Genomic DNA, 13,533 nt, shown 5'->3' on the forward strand with positions numbered 1-13,533 from the left:
AGTTTAAAGAGAGCACTTCACACTATCTCGTAAATCAATCTATCGGTTTCATCAACGAAATAAAAGTGTGTCATCATGATCTAAAGAATGTTTCATGGCGGCGGCAAAGTGTACACCACTTCCTCTTCTCCGACTCTTAACGTCAACTTCCCTCCTTTTCAAGTCAATTAAGGCACCCGAGGTCTTTGAGGAATGGTCGACCAAGAGTGAGTGGTATCTCCACATCTTCATCTATGTCCATGATGGCCAAAGTCCACCGGAAAAAAACAAATTTATCCACTCGCACAATCACATCTTCGACAATCCCACGAGGTTTTCTTATTGATCGATCTGCCAACTGTAAAGTCATCCTCGTGGGCCTTAATTCATCCAAGCCAAGTTTCAAATACATGGTGTAGGGCATGGCGTTTATGCTAGCCCCGAGTCCGCTAGAGCATTTTTCTTGGATTCCACCTTCAAGCAAGCACGGGATAATGAAGCTTCCCGGATCTTTCAACTTTTGTGGGGAGCTTCTTTTTCGAGAATGGCGAGCAATTCCCGTAAGTGCAAGCTGTGCCCTCTTCCTCCAACTTTCTCTTGTTCGTGAGGAGCTCTTTTTAAAAAACTTGGCATATTTTGGCATTTGGGTCAACGCTTCAACTATCGGGATGTTCAAATGGAGTTGTTTGAAGATGCTCATGAATTTTCTGAAGTGAACATCCTCCTTCTCATGCTTCAATCTGGTTGGATAAAGGGGATTGGAGGCTTATACTCGGATGATTTTGTTGGTCCTTGTTGTTGGAACTTGTCATTTTATGCCCAGATTTTTTTGTCTTCACTGTTTTTTCTTCAACTAGCTTGGGGTCTTCCCGGAGGCTACCCACTTTTTCTTGACACTTGGGTCAACTTGACCCTTGTCTCCACTTGCTTCCCACTTCTAAGAGCAATGGCCTTTAAGTGCTCCCTTGGATTTTTCTTCCGTGTTACTCGGAAGACACCCTAGGGGCGTTCGAAATTTGCCTTCGTGAGTTCCCCTACTCGATGCTCAAGTGACTTCACGAAGCTTGGAGGTTTTCTCAAAATAGAACCTATCTCACTAAAAGCATTCGGCGTCTTTGAGTGAGTTGAGCATTCACCTTGCCAAATTGTGCATCCATGCTACTAGTTAGATTATTGAACATGTCATTTGATGCTTGAGCATGAACTTGGCAAGGATCTCTTGATGGAAAACTTCTTCTCAATGGCCGGTTGTTGAAAGTTGAGATCCTTGAGATAGTGCACCTCTTTGTTGTTGTTGGCCTTGGTTCCATGAAAAAAATTTGGGTGGTTCTTCCAACCCGGATTGTAAGTTGAACTATATGGGTTCCCTTGATTTGCGTTGCCCCAATGTAGTCCACATTCTCAATGCAGATGCAGCGAGATGAGCTAGCAATTGGACATTGGGCTGCATCATGCCCACCACCACAAAGTACTACAATTCATCACTGATTCTGACCTCGAACTACTGCCCATAAGAAGATCAAGCTTTCGAGTCAACACATCAACCTTTGTGGCCAAGGTATCATTGATACTAACTTCATAAAGCCCGGTGGTCTTTTGTGTAGATCCTCTTGAGGCCCAATGTGATTCATTGCTTGCCATAGACTCAAGTAATTGCTCGGCCTCATCGGGATACTTGTTGCTAAAGGGACCCACCAGCTGCGGCATCAATGAGTTGGCGAGTAGCATAATTCATCCCGTTGTAAATGATTTGTACTCGCATCCATGAGGGCAAAAACCATGATGGGGGCACCTTCTAAGGAGATCCTTGAATCTTTCATAAGCTTCAAACAATGTCTCGGACTCCCTTGTTTAAAGGCTGAAATTTCTTGCCTCAACTTCGCGCTTTGCTTGGCGGAAAGTATCTCCCAAAGGAATTTCTCAACCATATCCTTCCATGTTTTTAATAGATCCGGAGATAATGATGTAAGCCAACGATATGCCCGTCTCTCAAAGCTGAAGGAAATAGCCTCAAAGCGGATAGCATCATCGGACACCCCATTAATCTTGAATGTAGAGCAAATTTGGAGGAACCGGGAAAGGTGGTCATGTGCATCTTCATTCGCGAGACCATTGAATTGAACCGAGTTCGGACCATGCCGATTGTACTAGCTTTAATTTCAAAAATTGTTGGATGCCACGGATGGTGCTTGAACACTAAACTCATCACCCGTGAATTGGGGTCTTTCATATTCGGATAGAGTGCGGCGCTCTTGGCCATGATTGAAGACTCTCTATCCTCAATTTCAATGTTTTGTGTGCACGAACCTTCACCAACTTCTCTCAATCTCCGATGCAAAGTTCTTTCAATTTCACTATCCGGTGTAATCAATGTCGATGGATTTGAGCGTGTCATGCACGCGTACCTTGTAAAAACCAAGAAAGATGATAGAAAGTTAAGATCGAAGGAAAAGAAAAATAACGATAAAAAAATGAGTAAAGAATGAAATGGCTAGAGTAATAATCTAAAAGTTTCCTAGAATTCCTTAAATGTTCCCCGACAGCGGCGCCAAAAAAACTTGATCGCTTCCCGCAAGTATGCGGGATCGCCAAGTAATACCTCGTGCAAAGACACGAGGATCGTATTCCAGGGGCTAAGGATCTCCTATTACTCCTTCTCGAGCTATTATCTAGTCTAAGATCTTAAGTGATGGATTTTACTCTACTAAATACAAATAAAAACTAAACACAAGATTTGCTAGCAAATTAGAGAACAAGCAATAAGCAAGCAAGAGAATCAATGAAGTGCAAAGGCCTATGGATGTGGATCCCCTTGAGGGGTTATCATGCAACATGGATGATGATTTAAAGATGCAAGGGTAAATTGGACCATGAGATTCCAAGATTAGAACAACCCCAATTTCTCGTGATTGAACCCCTAATCCCATACTGAACATAGATAGGAATTTCTTCCAAATCTACATTCCCTACGATTGCATTAAGTACAAGGAAATCTCGCTTAGGAATAAACCTACTCTTCTTGGATTAAACCTACATGGAGGGCTACCAAACACCCGATTTCTCGGCGTGATGATACAAGTATCCCCTTCTAATCCATTCATGACCTAATACATGCGAGCAAGTCACATCTACATGCATCATTCATAAAAAGAGCTACGGATTTCTCCTTGGTGTAACACTTAGCATGAAAAACAATGGATTAGATCTCAAAAAAATACCCAAGCATAGAATTAACAAGTAATCATCAAAAATACATGATAAAACCCCCCAAGGTTCACCAACACCCGGTGGCCTTGGGGGTCTAGATGTCATCATCTCATAACAAAAGCATACAATCAAGCAAAAACATGAAACAAAGACATAGTATGACACTCCCTAGATGAAATGGTGAAGGATGAGGCGAGAATATGCCGAATGAGCGCTTCCCCGCCAAAGGAATGCCGAATGGCGCTTCCTCTAGCCATGCAGTTCTCCTTCCTTCAAGTCGTGATCGATCTCCCCTTTGAATGATGTTGCCTTCTTGCCTTGAGAGCCTTGGACCTTGGGCTTGAATGATCTTCTAGCTTTCTTGCCCTTCTTCTCCTCCCCAAAGGTCGTCCCAAAAATCTCCCAAATGATCTCCCAAAAGTCGGCCAACAAAAAGTTCTCTAATCAGCCCTAAAAGTGAGTATATATACCCCCCGAGGCATACGGGCCGTATAGGGGAGTCGTATGGGGAGTCGTATAGCACTCAGAAACCCTAGATTCGCGTTCAGTGCAGGGGTGCATCACGGCCTCCATACGGCCCGTATCTTGGGTAGTATGGAAATACGGGACAGAACACCAAACTCAATCCATTTGCTACGGTGCATACGGCCCCCCATCTTTGGGTAGTATGGGGGTAGTATCGAAAATTCTATTTTCTTCTCTTATTGCCAAAATGATATCTTCTTGTTCTCCATGGCTTCCATATGCCCTACAAAGCAAATAATAGAGCGATTAAAAGCGGAAAGCGGGCATCAAACCTCACAAAAATACATGCAAAGTGCATACGATACATATATGAAAAACACCTACATTTAGACACTTATCATTTGCTCATCATGCTTTCAAGTTATGGGTAAGAGGGCAACCTTCATCTATGAGCCCCCGTGAGGTAAGACAAGGTACGTCAAGCTTAGTGGCGTTAAACAATCATTTCTTGGGAGGCAACCCAAGTTTTTACTATTTTCCTAGTTCTTAGATTAGAGTTTGCATGAATAAGCATGAGTGTTGGTGTCTTGATTTTTAAATGCTTTTTGCTGTGATTTTTCTTGTGGATTTTTTATGTCATCGTGTGCTTTATTGTGTTCTGGTGGAGAATTTTGGTCGTTTGAGCTTATTTTCAGTGTTTTCTCTGGTTAAAGTTGCTCTGTAAGGAAGGCTTTAAGTTTATTTATATGTTCAGAATTTTTACGCAAAAGGTCGTAGTGTTTTTGAAGTGTCCAGAGAAAACACATGCCCGTGTCAAATTTTCGCATGGGCATGCATTTTCATCGAGAGGAGGGCATAGGGGGTGTGGACTCGCCCCAATGAATGACCTTGTAACGGTCCACGCCCGTGGGAATTTCTGCAGGAGCGTGCTTTTTTCTGTAAGGACTTACAAATTTATTCAGAGAAGACACAGGGGTGTGGACTCGCCCCGTGGATGACTCTCCCATAAAGCCTACGGGCATGGGTAATTTTTCAGCACGCCCGTGTGGATCTCTCTGAGTTTCTCCTCTATCACGAGAAGACACGAGACATGCGTGCCCTATGAGCGCCAAGTAATGATCCACGCCCGGTGCGAATTTCGAGCGGGCATGCAAAACACTCGATTAATCTTCTCGGGTTGGACAAAAGCCACGGGGCGTCGTCTACCCACGTGGGTTGGGCGTCTGGGCATGGGTATTTTCTTCACACCCGTGTGATTGCGTTTAGAGAGCAGGAGTGTTTTCTCAAGAGTGCACAGGGGCGTGCGTCTACCCCTGTGAGTCTCTCCCGTGGAGGCGCACATGCGTGGGTAATTTCCGCACGCCCATATGGATGTACATAAACTCTAGAGTCGCATGATTTTTCTTTAAAAATCTAATCGAGTTTCTCCGTCTTCACACTTTCAACTGCCCAAAAAGAACACACACTCACTCGCCCTACCTCGCAGCACCATTTTAGGAGAGTTTTTCTCAATTTTTACAGCTGATTTGAGGCTTTGTATCTCCAACTCATCGGTAAACCCTTCTCTCTTCTTTTTTTCTCTGATAATTCTTGATTTTACTTGTTAAAATTGGTGGATTTTGCTTTGTTTCTACAATTAGAGAGGGAATGCATGCTTAGGAAGAAGTTTGAGTAGTTTTGATGATGTATTTGTTAGTTTTTAGCATACGGCAGATGGTTTTCACGCCCATGGATCCACAAGGGCTTGTGGAAAGTCCACACGACTATGTGGATTTCTACGACGATTAACGTGAGCATTCTTGATCGAATTTCTTTTGAAATCTTACAAGAATGGCCCCCGGTCGAATAAGCAGGTCGACAAGCGTCCGCGACAGCATTCCCATGAGTCAGGTCACATAGACTTCGCTATTCATGAGCATCAGGCTTGTTTCGAGCGACTGTCAAAGTTCAGGATCAGTCAGACCTGATTTCCAGACATGAGCATTCTCATGGAAGTTCACTAACGAGAGGATATGGCAGATGAGATCGAGGGAATGTTGTACGTGGATAGTGGAGGCGTTTCTTGTATATCCGGAGAGCGGTTATTACATCGACTCACTTTGGAGGTTCTTTCATCCTATGAGTTTGACCGATCGTACTCGAGATTCGATAGTGTCGATGTTATCGCATTCGAGCACTTTCGCCATCATTACATTATGAGTGTTACACGTTTTTAGTTTATCCGGGTTTTGTATGATGAGGGTTTACACGTATATAGAGAAGTACGATTGATTACCCAAGGATTATCGGCGATCTCGACACCCTAGAGAGCATATAGGAGACTTTGTGGGGAGAGACAGTATGAGCCAAGAGTGTCTAAGGCTACTTGCCTTTCTCGGCCATCATACAGATGTATTCATCTTAGCAGATTAGTGAACCGGCGTGGTGATAGCACAGGAGTACTGAGCAGACAAGAGCTATTATACCTGTACTTCATGGTGCAGAGAGGGTCGAAACATCTGGGACACACATTCTGGCTAAGTACATGCATCACCATTGCCCGTATTTCAGAGCATGAGTCATTTTCTATGGCCCGTTGATAATGCCCCTTGCGTATGTCCTGCAAGTGCACGGGTATGTCGATTAATAAAATCCCAGGTGAGTGGGTATCGTATCCACAGGGAGTAGGGAATAAAAATACTTAAATTGTTTCTTAACCAAGTGAAAGATGAATAATGGTTTTATTAACAAGATGTAATGTAACCAAGAATAAAAGAGACAAGAAAGAGAGACACAAGTAAAGGGGAGGTAAGGCAATCGATATAAATGGGGTACTCAGATATTGTTCCTCCTAGGACGATCGGTTCAAGTACAAAACCTCTATTATGCTTCCTAACTAATACATTAATGAGTCGTGAAGATCCTTTAATACATGGTCCCAATTCTAAGGTCAACCATGCCTGACTCTATACATGTCCCGGCAGAGAAATCAAATAATCTCAACACCTCACACTCGTACAGAATCACAATGAGTTCTAGGGATTCCAAGTGATAAATCCTCTTCCTAGATGTAGACCTAACCCTTGGGTCCAGGTGGAAGGTCCCTAGTCACAATTAAGCCCTAGGTGCTAAAATCACTTCAACGCTTCACTCCGTTGCCTCTGCAACTAAGCCCCAGCGGAAGGTCATCCCTTAACCCATTCACTCTACTATGACCTCAAAGAACTGGAGGAAATGGAGGTAGGATAAATCACACTGGAGAAGAAAGGGGACGCTCCGCTACCTCTCGACTCACCCTCTCAACCCTCTCTAATCTAGCTTTGTCTAACTCCCATGGTGTGTCACTCACTCATAAGGGTTACCAATAAGAACTCTCAACCATAGTGTCACTCTAAGGGAGTATTCAATTAATCAAACATTCAAGATTGGAACTCAATAAAAGCATCAATTAATGAAAGCATAATAAAAGGTTTAATGAAACAAATACATCCTAGGGTTCACAAATCCAAGTACCCACTAGGGGGTTTATGACATGACCGATTATGCATGTAAACCGTAAGTGCACGGATGTCGAAGTAATAATATCCCGGTAAGAGGGTAGTCGAATCCACTGGGAATAGTGTTTAGAACCACCAAGATTGCTATTTAACTAGAATGAAAAATATGTTGAAAGTGATGTGAAAAACAAAAATCAACGCAAATGAAAATAAGAAAAGATAAAGGAGGCGCAAGTAAAAGATAGGGGAGGCAATCGACGATAAATGGGGTACCCAGATATTGTTCCGCCTAGGATAATCGTTTCAAGTGCAAAAACCCCTATTATGCTTTCTAACTAATGCATTAATGAGTCATGGAGATCCTTTATTACATGGTCCCAAATCTAAGGCCAACTATGCCTAACTCTATTGACAAGGTCCCTTTGCATGTATATCCCGCAAGTGCACGGGTTTGTCGAGTAATAATCCCGGTGAGCGGGTCGAATCCACAGGGAGTAGGGAGTAAAAAGACTTAATTTGATTCTTAGCTATGTGAAAGATCAATGATAAGGAGTGTGATAATGATTCAATTCTCAATAATAAAAGCAACAAGTAAGAGAGCAAAAGTAAAGAAGGGATAAGCTAATCGATAAAGATGGGGCACCCGGATAATGCTCTGTCTAGGATAATTGTTTCAAGTGGAAGAAGCCTCTATTATGCTTCCTAATCAATGTGATGGTGAGTCATGGAAATCCTTAATTACATAGTCCCAAATCTAAGGTCAACTATGCCTAACTCTATACATGTCCCGGAGAAGAAATCAAACAATCTCAACACCTCGCACTCTTATAGAGTTGCAATGAGCTCTAGGGATTCCAAGTGATAAATCTCTTCCTAATTATAGACCTAACCCTTTGGTCCACGTGGAAGGTCCCTAACCACAATTAAGCCCTAGATACTAAGATCAACTCAACACTTCACTCCGTTGCACGCGCAACTAAGCCCCAGCGGAAGTTCATCCCTTAGACCATTCACTCTATTATAGCCGCAAAGAACTCGAGGAACAGAGGTAGAATCTATCACACCAGAGGGGAAAGGGGACGCTCCTGTACCACTTGACTCACCCTCTCAACCCTCTCCAACCTAGCTTTGTCTAACGCTCGTGGTGTGTCACTCACTCATAAGGTTACCAACAAGAAATCTCAACCCTAGTGTCACTCCAGGGGAAATGTTCATATAATAAAGCATTCAAGGTTGGAACTCACAATAAACATCAATTTATTAAAAGCATAATAAAGAGGTTCAAAGAATACATCCTAGGGTTCACAATACCCGAGTACCCACTAGGGGTTTAGCTCTCCATGGAGCTAAGTACAATCAAAGAAATAGAATGTAAAAGCAATGAATCCATAAAGAAACCCCCTCGATGGTCGTGTCGATCGTCTTGTGGAGAGTCCTCTACTCATCGCAAGGGATCCTTTGTCCGGCCTAGGATACACCTCGCCGGATTGGTGCCGACGAAAGCTCTCCCAATAACCTTCTTCCAAATGACGCACGATGTCGGAGCCGTAGAACCTCTCCAAAAACCTAGCCAATACGCCTCGAAACGCTAGCCGAAACCCTCTCGCAAGTTGGGGAAAAGATGGAGAAAAGAATACCAAAATCGGGGCTGAATCGGCTTTTAAATAGGGTCGAATCGGGCGACTCCACGGGACGTGGATGCTCCACGCGCTCAGTTGAATTTCCACACGGGTGTGGATAATTTCCACATGCCCGTGTGGATTCTCTTTGCTCTCGGGTTTCTCCGCCACCGTGAACGATATTGCTACAAGACATACTAAAATGTTGCTAAAGTGCTCTGCTATAGTATTCGACCTGAATAGCTTCCCAATTCCATACTATCATCGGGGTAACGCAAACGGGCAGACGTTCATGTCGTGGATCACTTGCTTCTTCAATGGTGTACACGTTGGTGAAACTCTTGTTCTATGTGCATAAGTCGGAATACTCGAGTGTGACTACCTCTGTGCCCCTCCTAATTGATGTCCCAACTCAAATACGAGGAGGTTAGCACACATTCTAACATCTCGCATCGACCTATATCTTCGCATTTGAACCTTAGCAAGATTTCCTCCAAAATTGGTGCATTGTGATCCACATTGGCCTATTTCCTTCATACTCAGCCTCATAACCCTACCTGCATAAGAGTAACATAAAAACACACATATTAGTGTAAAAACCCGAGAAAAGTAATGCTCCACATAAAGAATGAACGCTTCGCATTCGTATCGCACAAGCACTTATCATCTATACATGTCCCGGAGGAGAAATTGAATAACCTCTCAACCTCGCACTCGTATAGAATTGCAATGAGTTCTAGGGTTTCCAAGTAATAAACCCTATTCCTATGTATAGACCTAACCCATTAGTCCAGGTGGAAGGTCCCTAACCATAATTAAGCCCTAGGTGCTAAAATCACTTCAACGCTTCACTCTGTTGCACTCACAACTAAGCCCCAGCGGAAGGTCATCCCTTAGCCCATTCACTCTACTATGACCTCAAAGAACTGGACGAAATGGAGGTAGGATAAATCACACCGGAGGGGAAAGGGGACGCTCCACTACCTCTCGACTCACCCTCTCAACCCTCTCCAATCTAGCTTTGTCTAACTCTCGTGGTGTGTCACTCACTCACAAGAGTTACCAACAAGAACTCTCAACCCTAGTGTCACTCTAGGGGAGTATTCAAACAATCAATCCTACAAGATTGGAACTCACAATAAACATCAATTAATTGAAAGCATAATTAAGAGATTCAATGAAATGAATACATCCTAGGGTTCACAAATATCCAAGTACCCACTAGGGGTTTAGCTCTCCATGGAGAAAAATACAATAGATAATGAAATCAAAAGTAAAGAGATGCAATCCATGAATGAAAACCCCCTTGTGTTCATATCGAAGGTCTTGTGGATCATCCGCGTCTTCTTCAAAGGTCGCCTCGTCAAACCTAGGGCACACCTCGCTGGATCAGTGCCGACGAAAGCTCCACCAATAGCTCTCTTCCGAAGGAAACGCAGTGTCGAAGGTCGTCAAACCACTCCAAAGCTTTGCCAAAGACTCTCCAAACCATAGCCGCTGGTGCCTCCAAAGATGGGGAAAGATGGAAGAAAAGATAGGGGAAAAAATGGAGAAATCAGGGCGGAAATCGGGCATCCACATGGGCCAGTGGATGTTCCACACGCCCCTGTGGAATTTCCACACGCCCGTGTGAATTCTCTGGAATTCTGATTTTCTGCCGGCTGTGAACATTAACTGCTACAGTGAATTGCTACATTGTTTTTTCTACACTAATATGCTACAATACTCCCCGCCAAAAACACTCCCGAATCCACTTTTCATCGAGGCAACATAAACGGGCACAAGTTTATGCCGTAGATTGCTATCATTGCACAAGTTGGGATACGTATAAGTGACTACCTTCGTGCACCTCCAACTCATTGTAATGGCTTTAATACATGGAGGTTGGCACACATTCACGTATCTAAGAGCTCCCCTTGTGTCTTCTCACTGTTGCTTCTAAGATTCCACCAAATAGTGCGTACACGATCTACTTTTGGCTTCTTTTCTTAAAACATAGCTTCACAACCCTACATACGCAAAAGAACACAAATACACATGTATTAGCGCTTAAACCTGATAAAAGTAATGCTCATTGTAAAGAAAGAACACTTCGTATTCTTATCACACAAGCACTTATCAGTTTAGCTCTCCATTGAGCTAGTTATAATCAACAATGAAATCGAATTTAAAAGCAAGTAAACCATAGAAAACACCCTGGATAGTCATGACAATGGTCTTATGGAGAAGCCTCAACTCTTCTAAAGGTCCCTTTGTTCGGCCTAGGATACACCTCTCCAGATCAATGCCGACAAAAGCTCTCCTACTAACCTTCTTCCAAATAGAGCGTGATGTCGAGCCGTGGGACCTCTCCAATTCCCTTGGCAATACCTCTTTAAAGCCTAGCCGCCGCTCTCTCTCAAGTTGGGGAAAAGATTGATAAAAGAGTTCTGAAATCGGGGCTGAAATCGACCTTAAATAGGGCTGAAATTGGGCATCCAAATGCCCCTGTGGATTCTCCACACAAGCCTGTGGAAATTCCACATGAGTGTGGATAATGTCCACACGCCAGTATGGATTCTCTGAACTTCACTTGTTCGGCCGCCTGTAAACTGATAAACGTCTAAATAGTATGTATTTTGCATGTATTTGTTATGTATTATTCTTTATATTTATTTGTTGAATCGATGCCTTTTTGATCTAAATTGTAGTATTTTTGCATTTCAGGCCATTTAGAAGCCCTGGTAGCTCAGCGACGCGATTGGGGATGAATTCGGCATCAAAACGGCGTTTCCGGAGGCTTATAAGGTTAATGTAGTGGGGGGTACTGTAGCAGTTTCACTGTAGCAATCACTATAGCTCATCGTGGGCTTCTCGGCAGAAAACTGAAATTCCCGAGGGGTCGGTATACGGCCGGTATACTGACCCATTTACCGGTCGGGATCTGGGCACTTATAAGGTCTTGAAGGGCATTTTTGGGCATCTTCTTCTTGATTTTTCTTCTTCTTTGGGGACAAGGCCAGCTAGGGTTTGGAGAACACTTCTACATCATTTGAACCCAAGCTTTAGGGAGGGCAAAAAGGGAGGAAATCCGAGCATTTTTCTCGAGCGGGGAGAGCAAGAACGAGGAGGATCTACTTCTAGGGCATCATTGCTTGGAGGTTGAAGACAACGGGAAGCCACACCTTCGAGTGGCGTCTTGGAAGGCTTTCTCCGGGGATTTCTTTGCGTCATTCGACCTTCATCATTTGAGGGAGTGTTCCTCATGTTTACTTTTAGTTTTTTTGTATGGATTGTTTGGTTTTCTTGTTGAACATGAACAACTAAACCCCTAGGTCACCGGATGTAGGTGAACCTAGGGGCCTGAACTTGTGATGTTTTTGCATTGTTTGAGTAGTTTATGCATGTTTGGCTTGTTGTGATCCTTGTTTGGTGTTCTTGCTTGTTTTGGTACATTTGATTGAGTGATGTATCAAATTCTTGGTAGCGCTTTGTAGCATGACCATTGCCTTAGTGCTAGACTCGACCAAACTAGGAAGGGTTCATTTTATAAATATGCCATGACCATCGAGTATTTGTACCCCTCCAATCCTAGGTTTGAAAACTACTTGTGTTTCCACCCTAACTTGTGAAAACCTACATTCTCCTTGCAACCGTGTGGGAAGTTGGGCGGAAGAGATTCCACGCTCAACACTTGCACCGGGTTAGGGGTTAATTGCCGTGACCATCGGGTTGACCAAGGTCTTGGTTTTCTCGGTCCACCTAGCCACGTTTTTTATTACTCAATTTCCTACTCACTATAGTAGCCCCCTTGGGAATCTGCATCCGTGACCGTTTTCCAACCTTGGGCATCTCCCGTATTTTACTTGTTTTGTACTTCTTAAGATTTCATTTTGCTTTTCGTTTTGCTTTTTTTTCTTCTTTTCTCTTATCTTGGAATCGGTGAGCTTAACAACAGGTAAGAAGTGAGTAGGGTAACTCCTCAGGCCCCTTGGGAATACGACCCATTCGCGCGTGCGCGAGTGGTTTATTACTTGACGACCCCGTGCACTTGCGGGTGTATACCCTTCGTGTCGATCAAGTTTTTGGTGCCGTTGCCGGGGACCAATCACTGAGGAATATTTGGAAAGCTTTACACTTGTTGATTTAGCCTTTTCTTTTTCATTTGTTTTTGCACTTTTGTTTTGTTTGTCTTTTGTGTTTCTGGTTGATGATCTTTTGTAATTACCCATCTTTGTGTTCTTTCTATTAACTAACATCTTGACTCCTAAATTCGTGTAGGTGCACATCTTATGACACGAGCGAGTCAAGCAAACTTGATTGAACCCGATAATGAGATAGAAAGAACTTTGCATCAAAGATTAAGAGAAGAAGCAGAAAGTTCTAGACAACAAGAGGTTCGGGTTGAGTCAAGTGAACCGTCAGTCATGGAGGAGCCTACGAAGACCCTATCGGAATATGAAAGGCCACAGTTCACCGGAGAAGAATTTAGTGTCCAAGTACCAACCGTTCTGGCTAATAACTTTGAAATCAAGGTGAGTACCATAGGGATGATTCAGAATTCAGTACAGTTTGATGGTCTAGCAGATGAGGATCCCCATGCCCATCTTGCTCGGTTCCTTCAAATCTGCTCCACTTTCAAGATCAATTTATTGTCAGATGATGCCATTAGACTGAGGTTGTTCCTGTTCAGCTTGAGAGGTGCAGCATACAAATGGCTCACATCCTTAGCTCCGGGGTCCATCACCACTTGGAAGGAAATGGTCGAGAAGTTCCTAGTCTGATATTTTCCTCCAAGCAAGGCTGCA

At 43.4% G+C, this 13,533-nt stretch overlaps 1 non-coding gene across 1 annotated transcript; it reads left to right on the plus strand.

Moving 5' to 3' along the window:
* The first annotated feature begins 1,753 nt into the window (after positions 1–1,753).
* LOC120281436 lies at positions 1,754–1,859 on the plus strand. Its single transcript, XR_005542581.1, has one exon. It is a non-coding gene; the product is annotated as a small nucleolar RNA R71 (small nucleolar RNA).
* The last annotated feature ends 11,674 nt before the right edge of the window (positions 1,860–13,533 follow it).

This window comes from Dioscorea cayenensis, chromosome 2 (assembly GCF_009730915.1).
Source record: "Dioscorea cayenensis subsp. rotundata cultivar TDr96_F1 chromosome 2, TDr96_F1_v2_PseudoChromosome.rev07_lg8_w22 25.fasta, whole genome shotgun sequence".
Taxonomy (NCBI): Eukaryota; Viridiplantae; Streptophyta; class Magnoliopsida; order Dioscoreales; family Dioscoreaceae; genus Dioscorea; species Dioscorea cayenensis.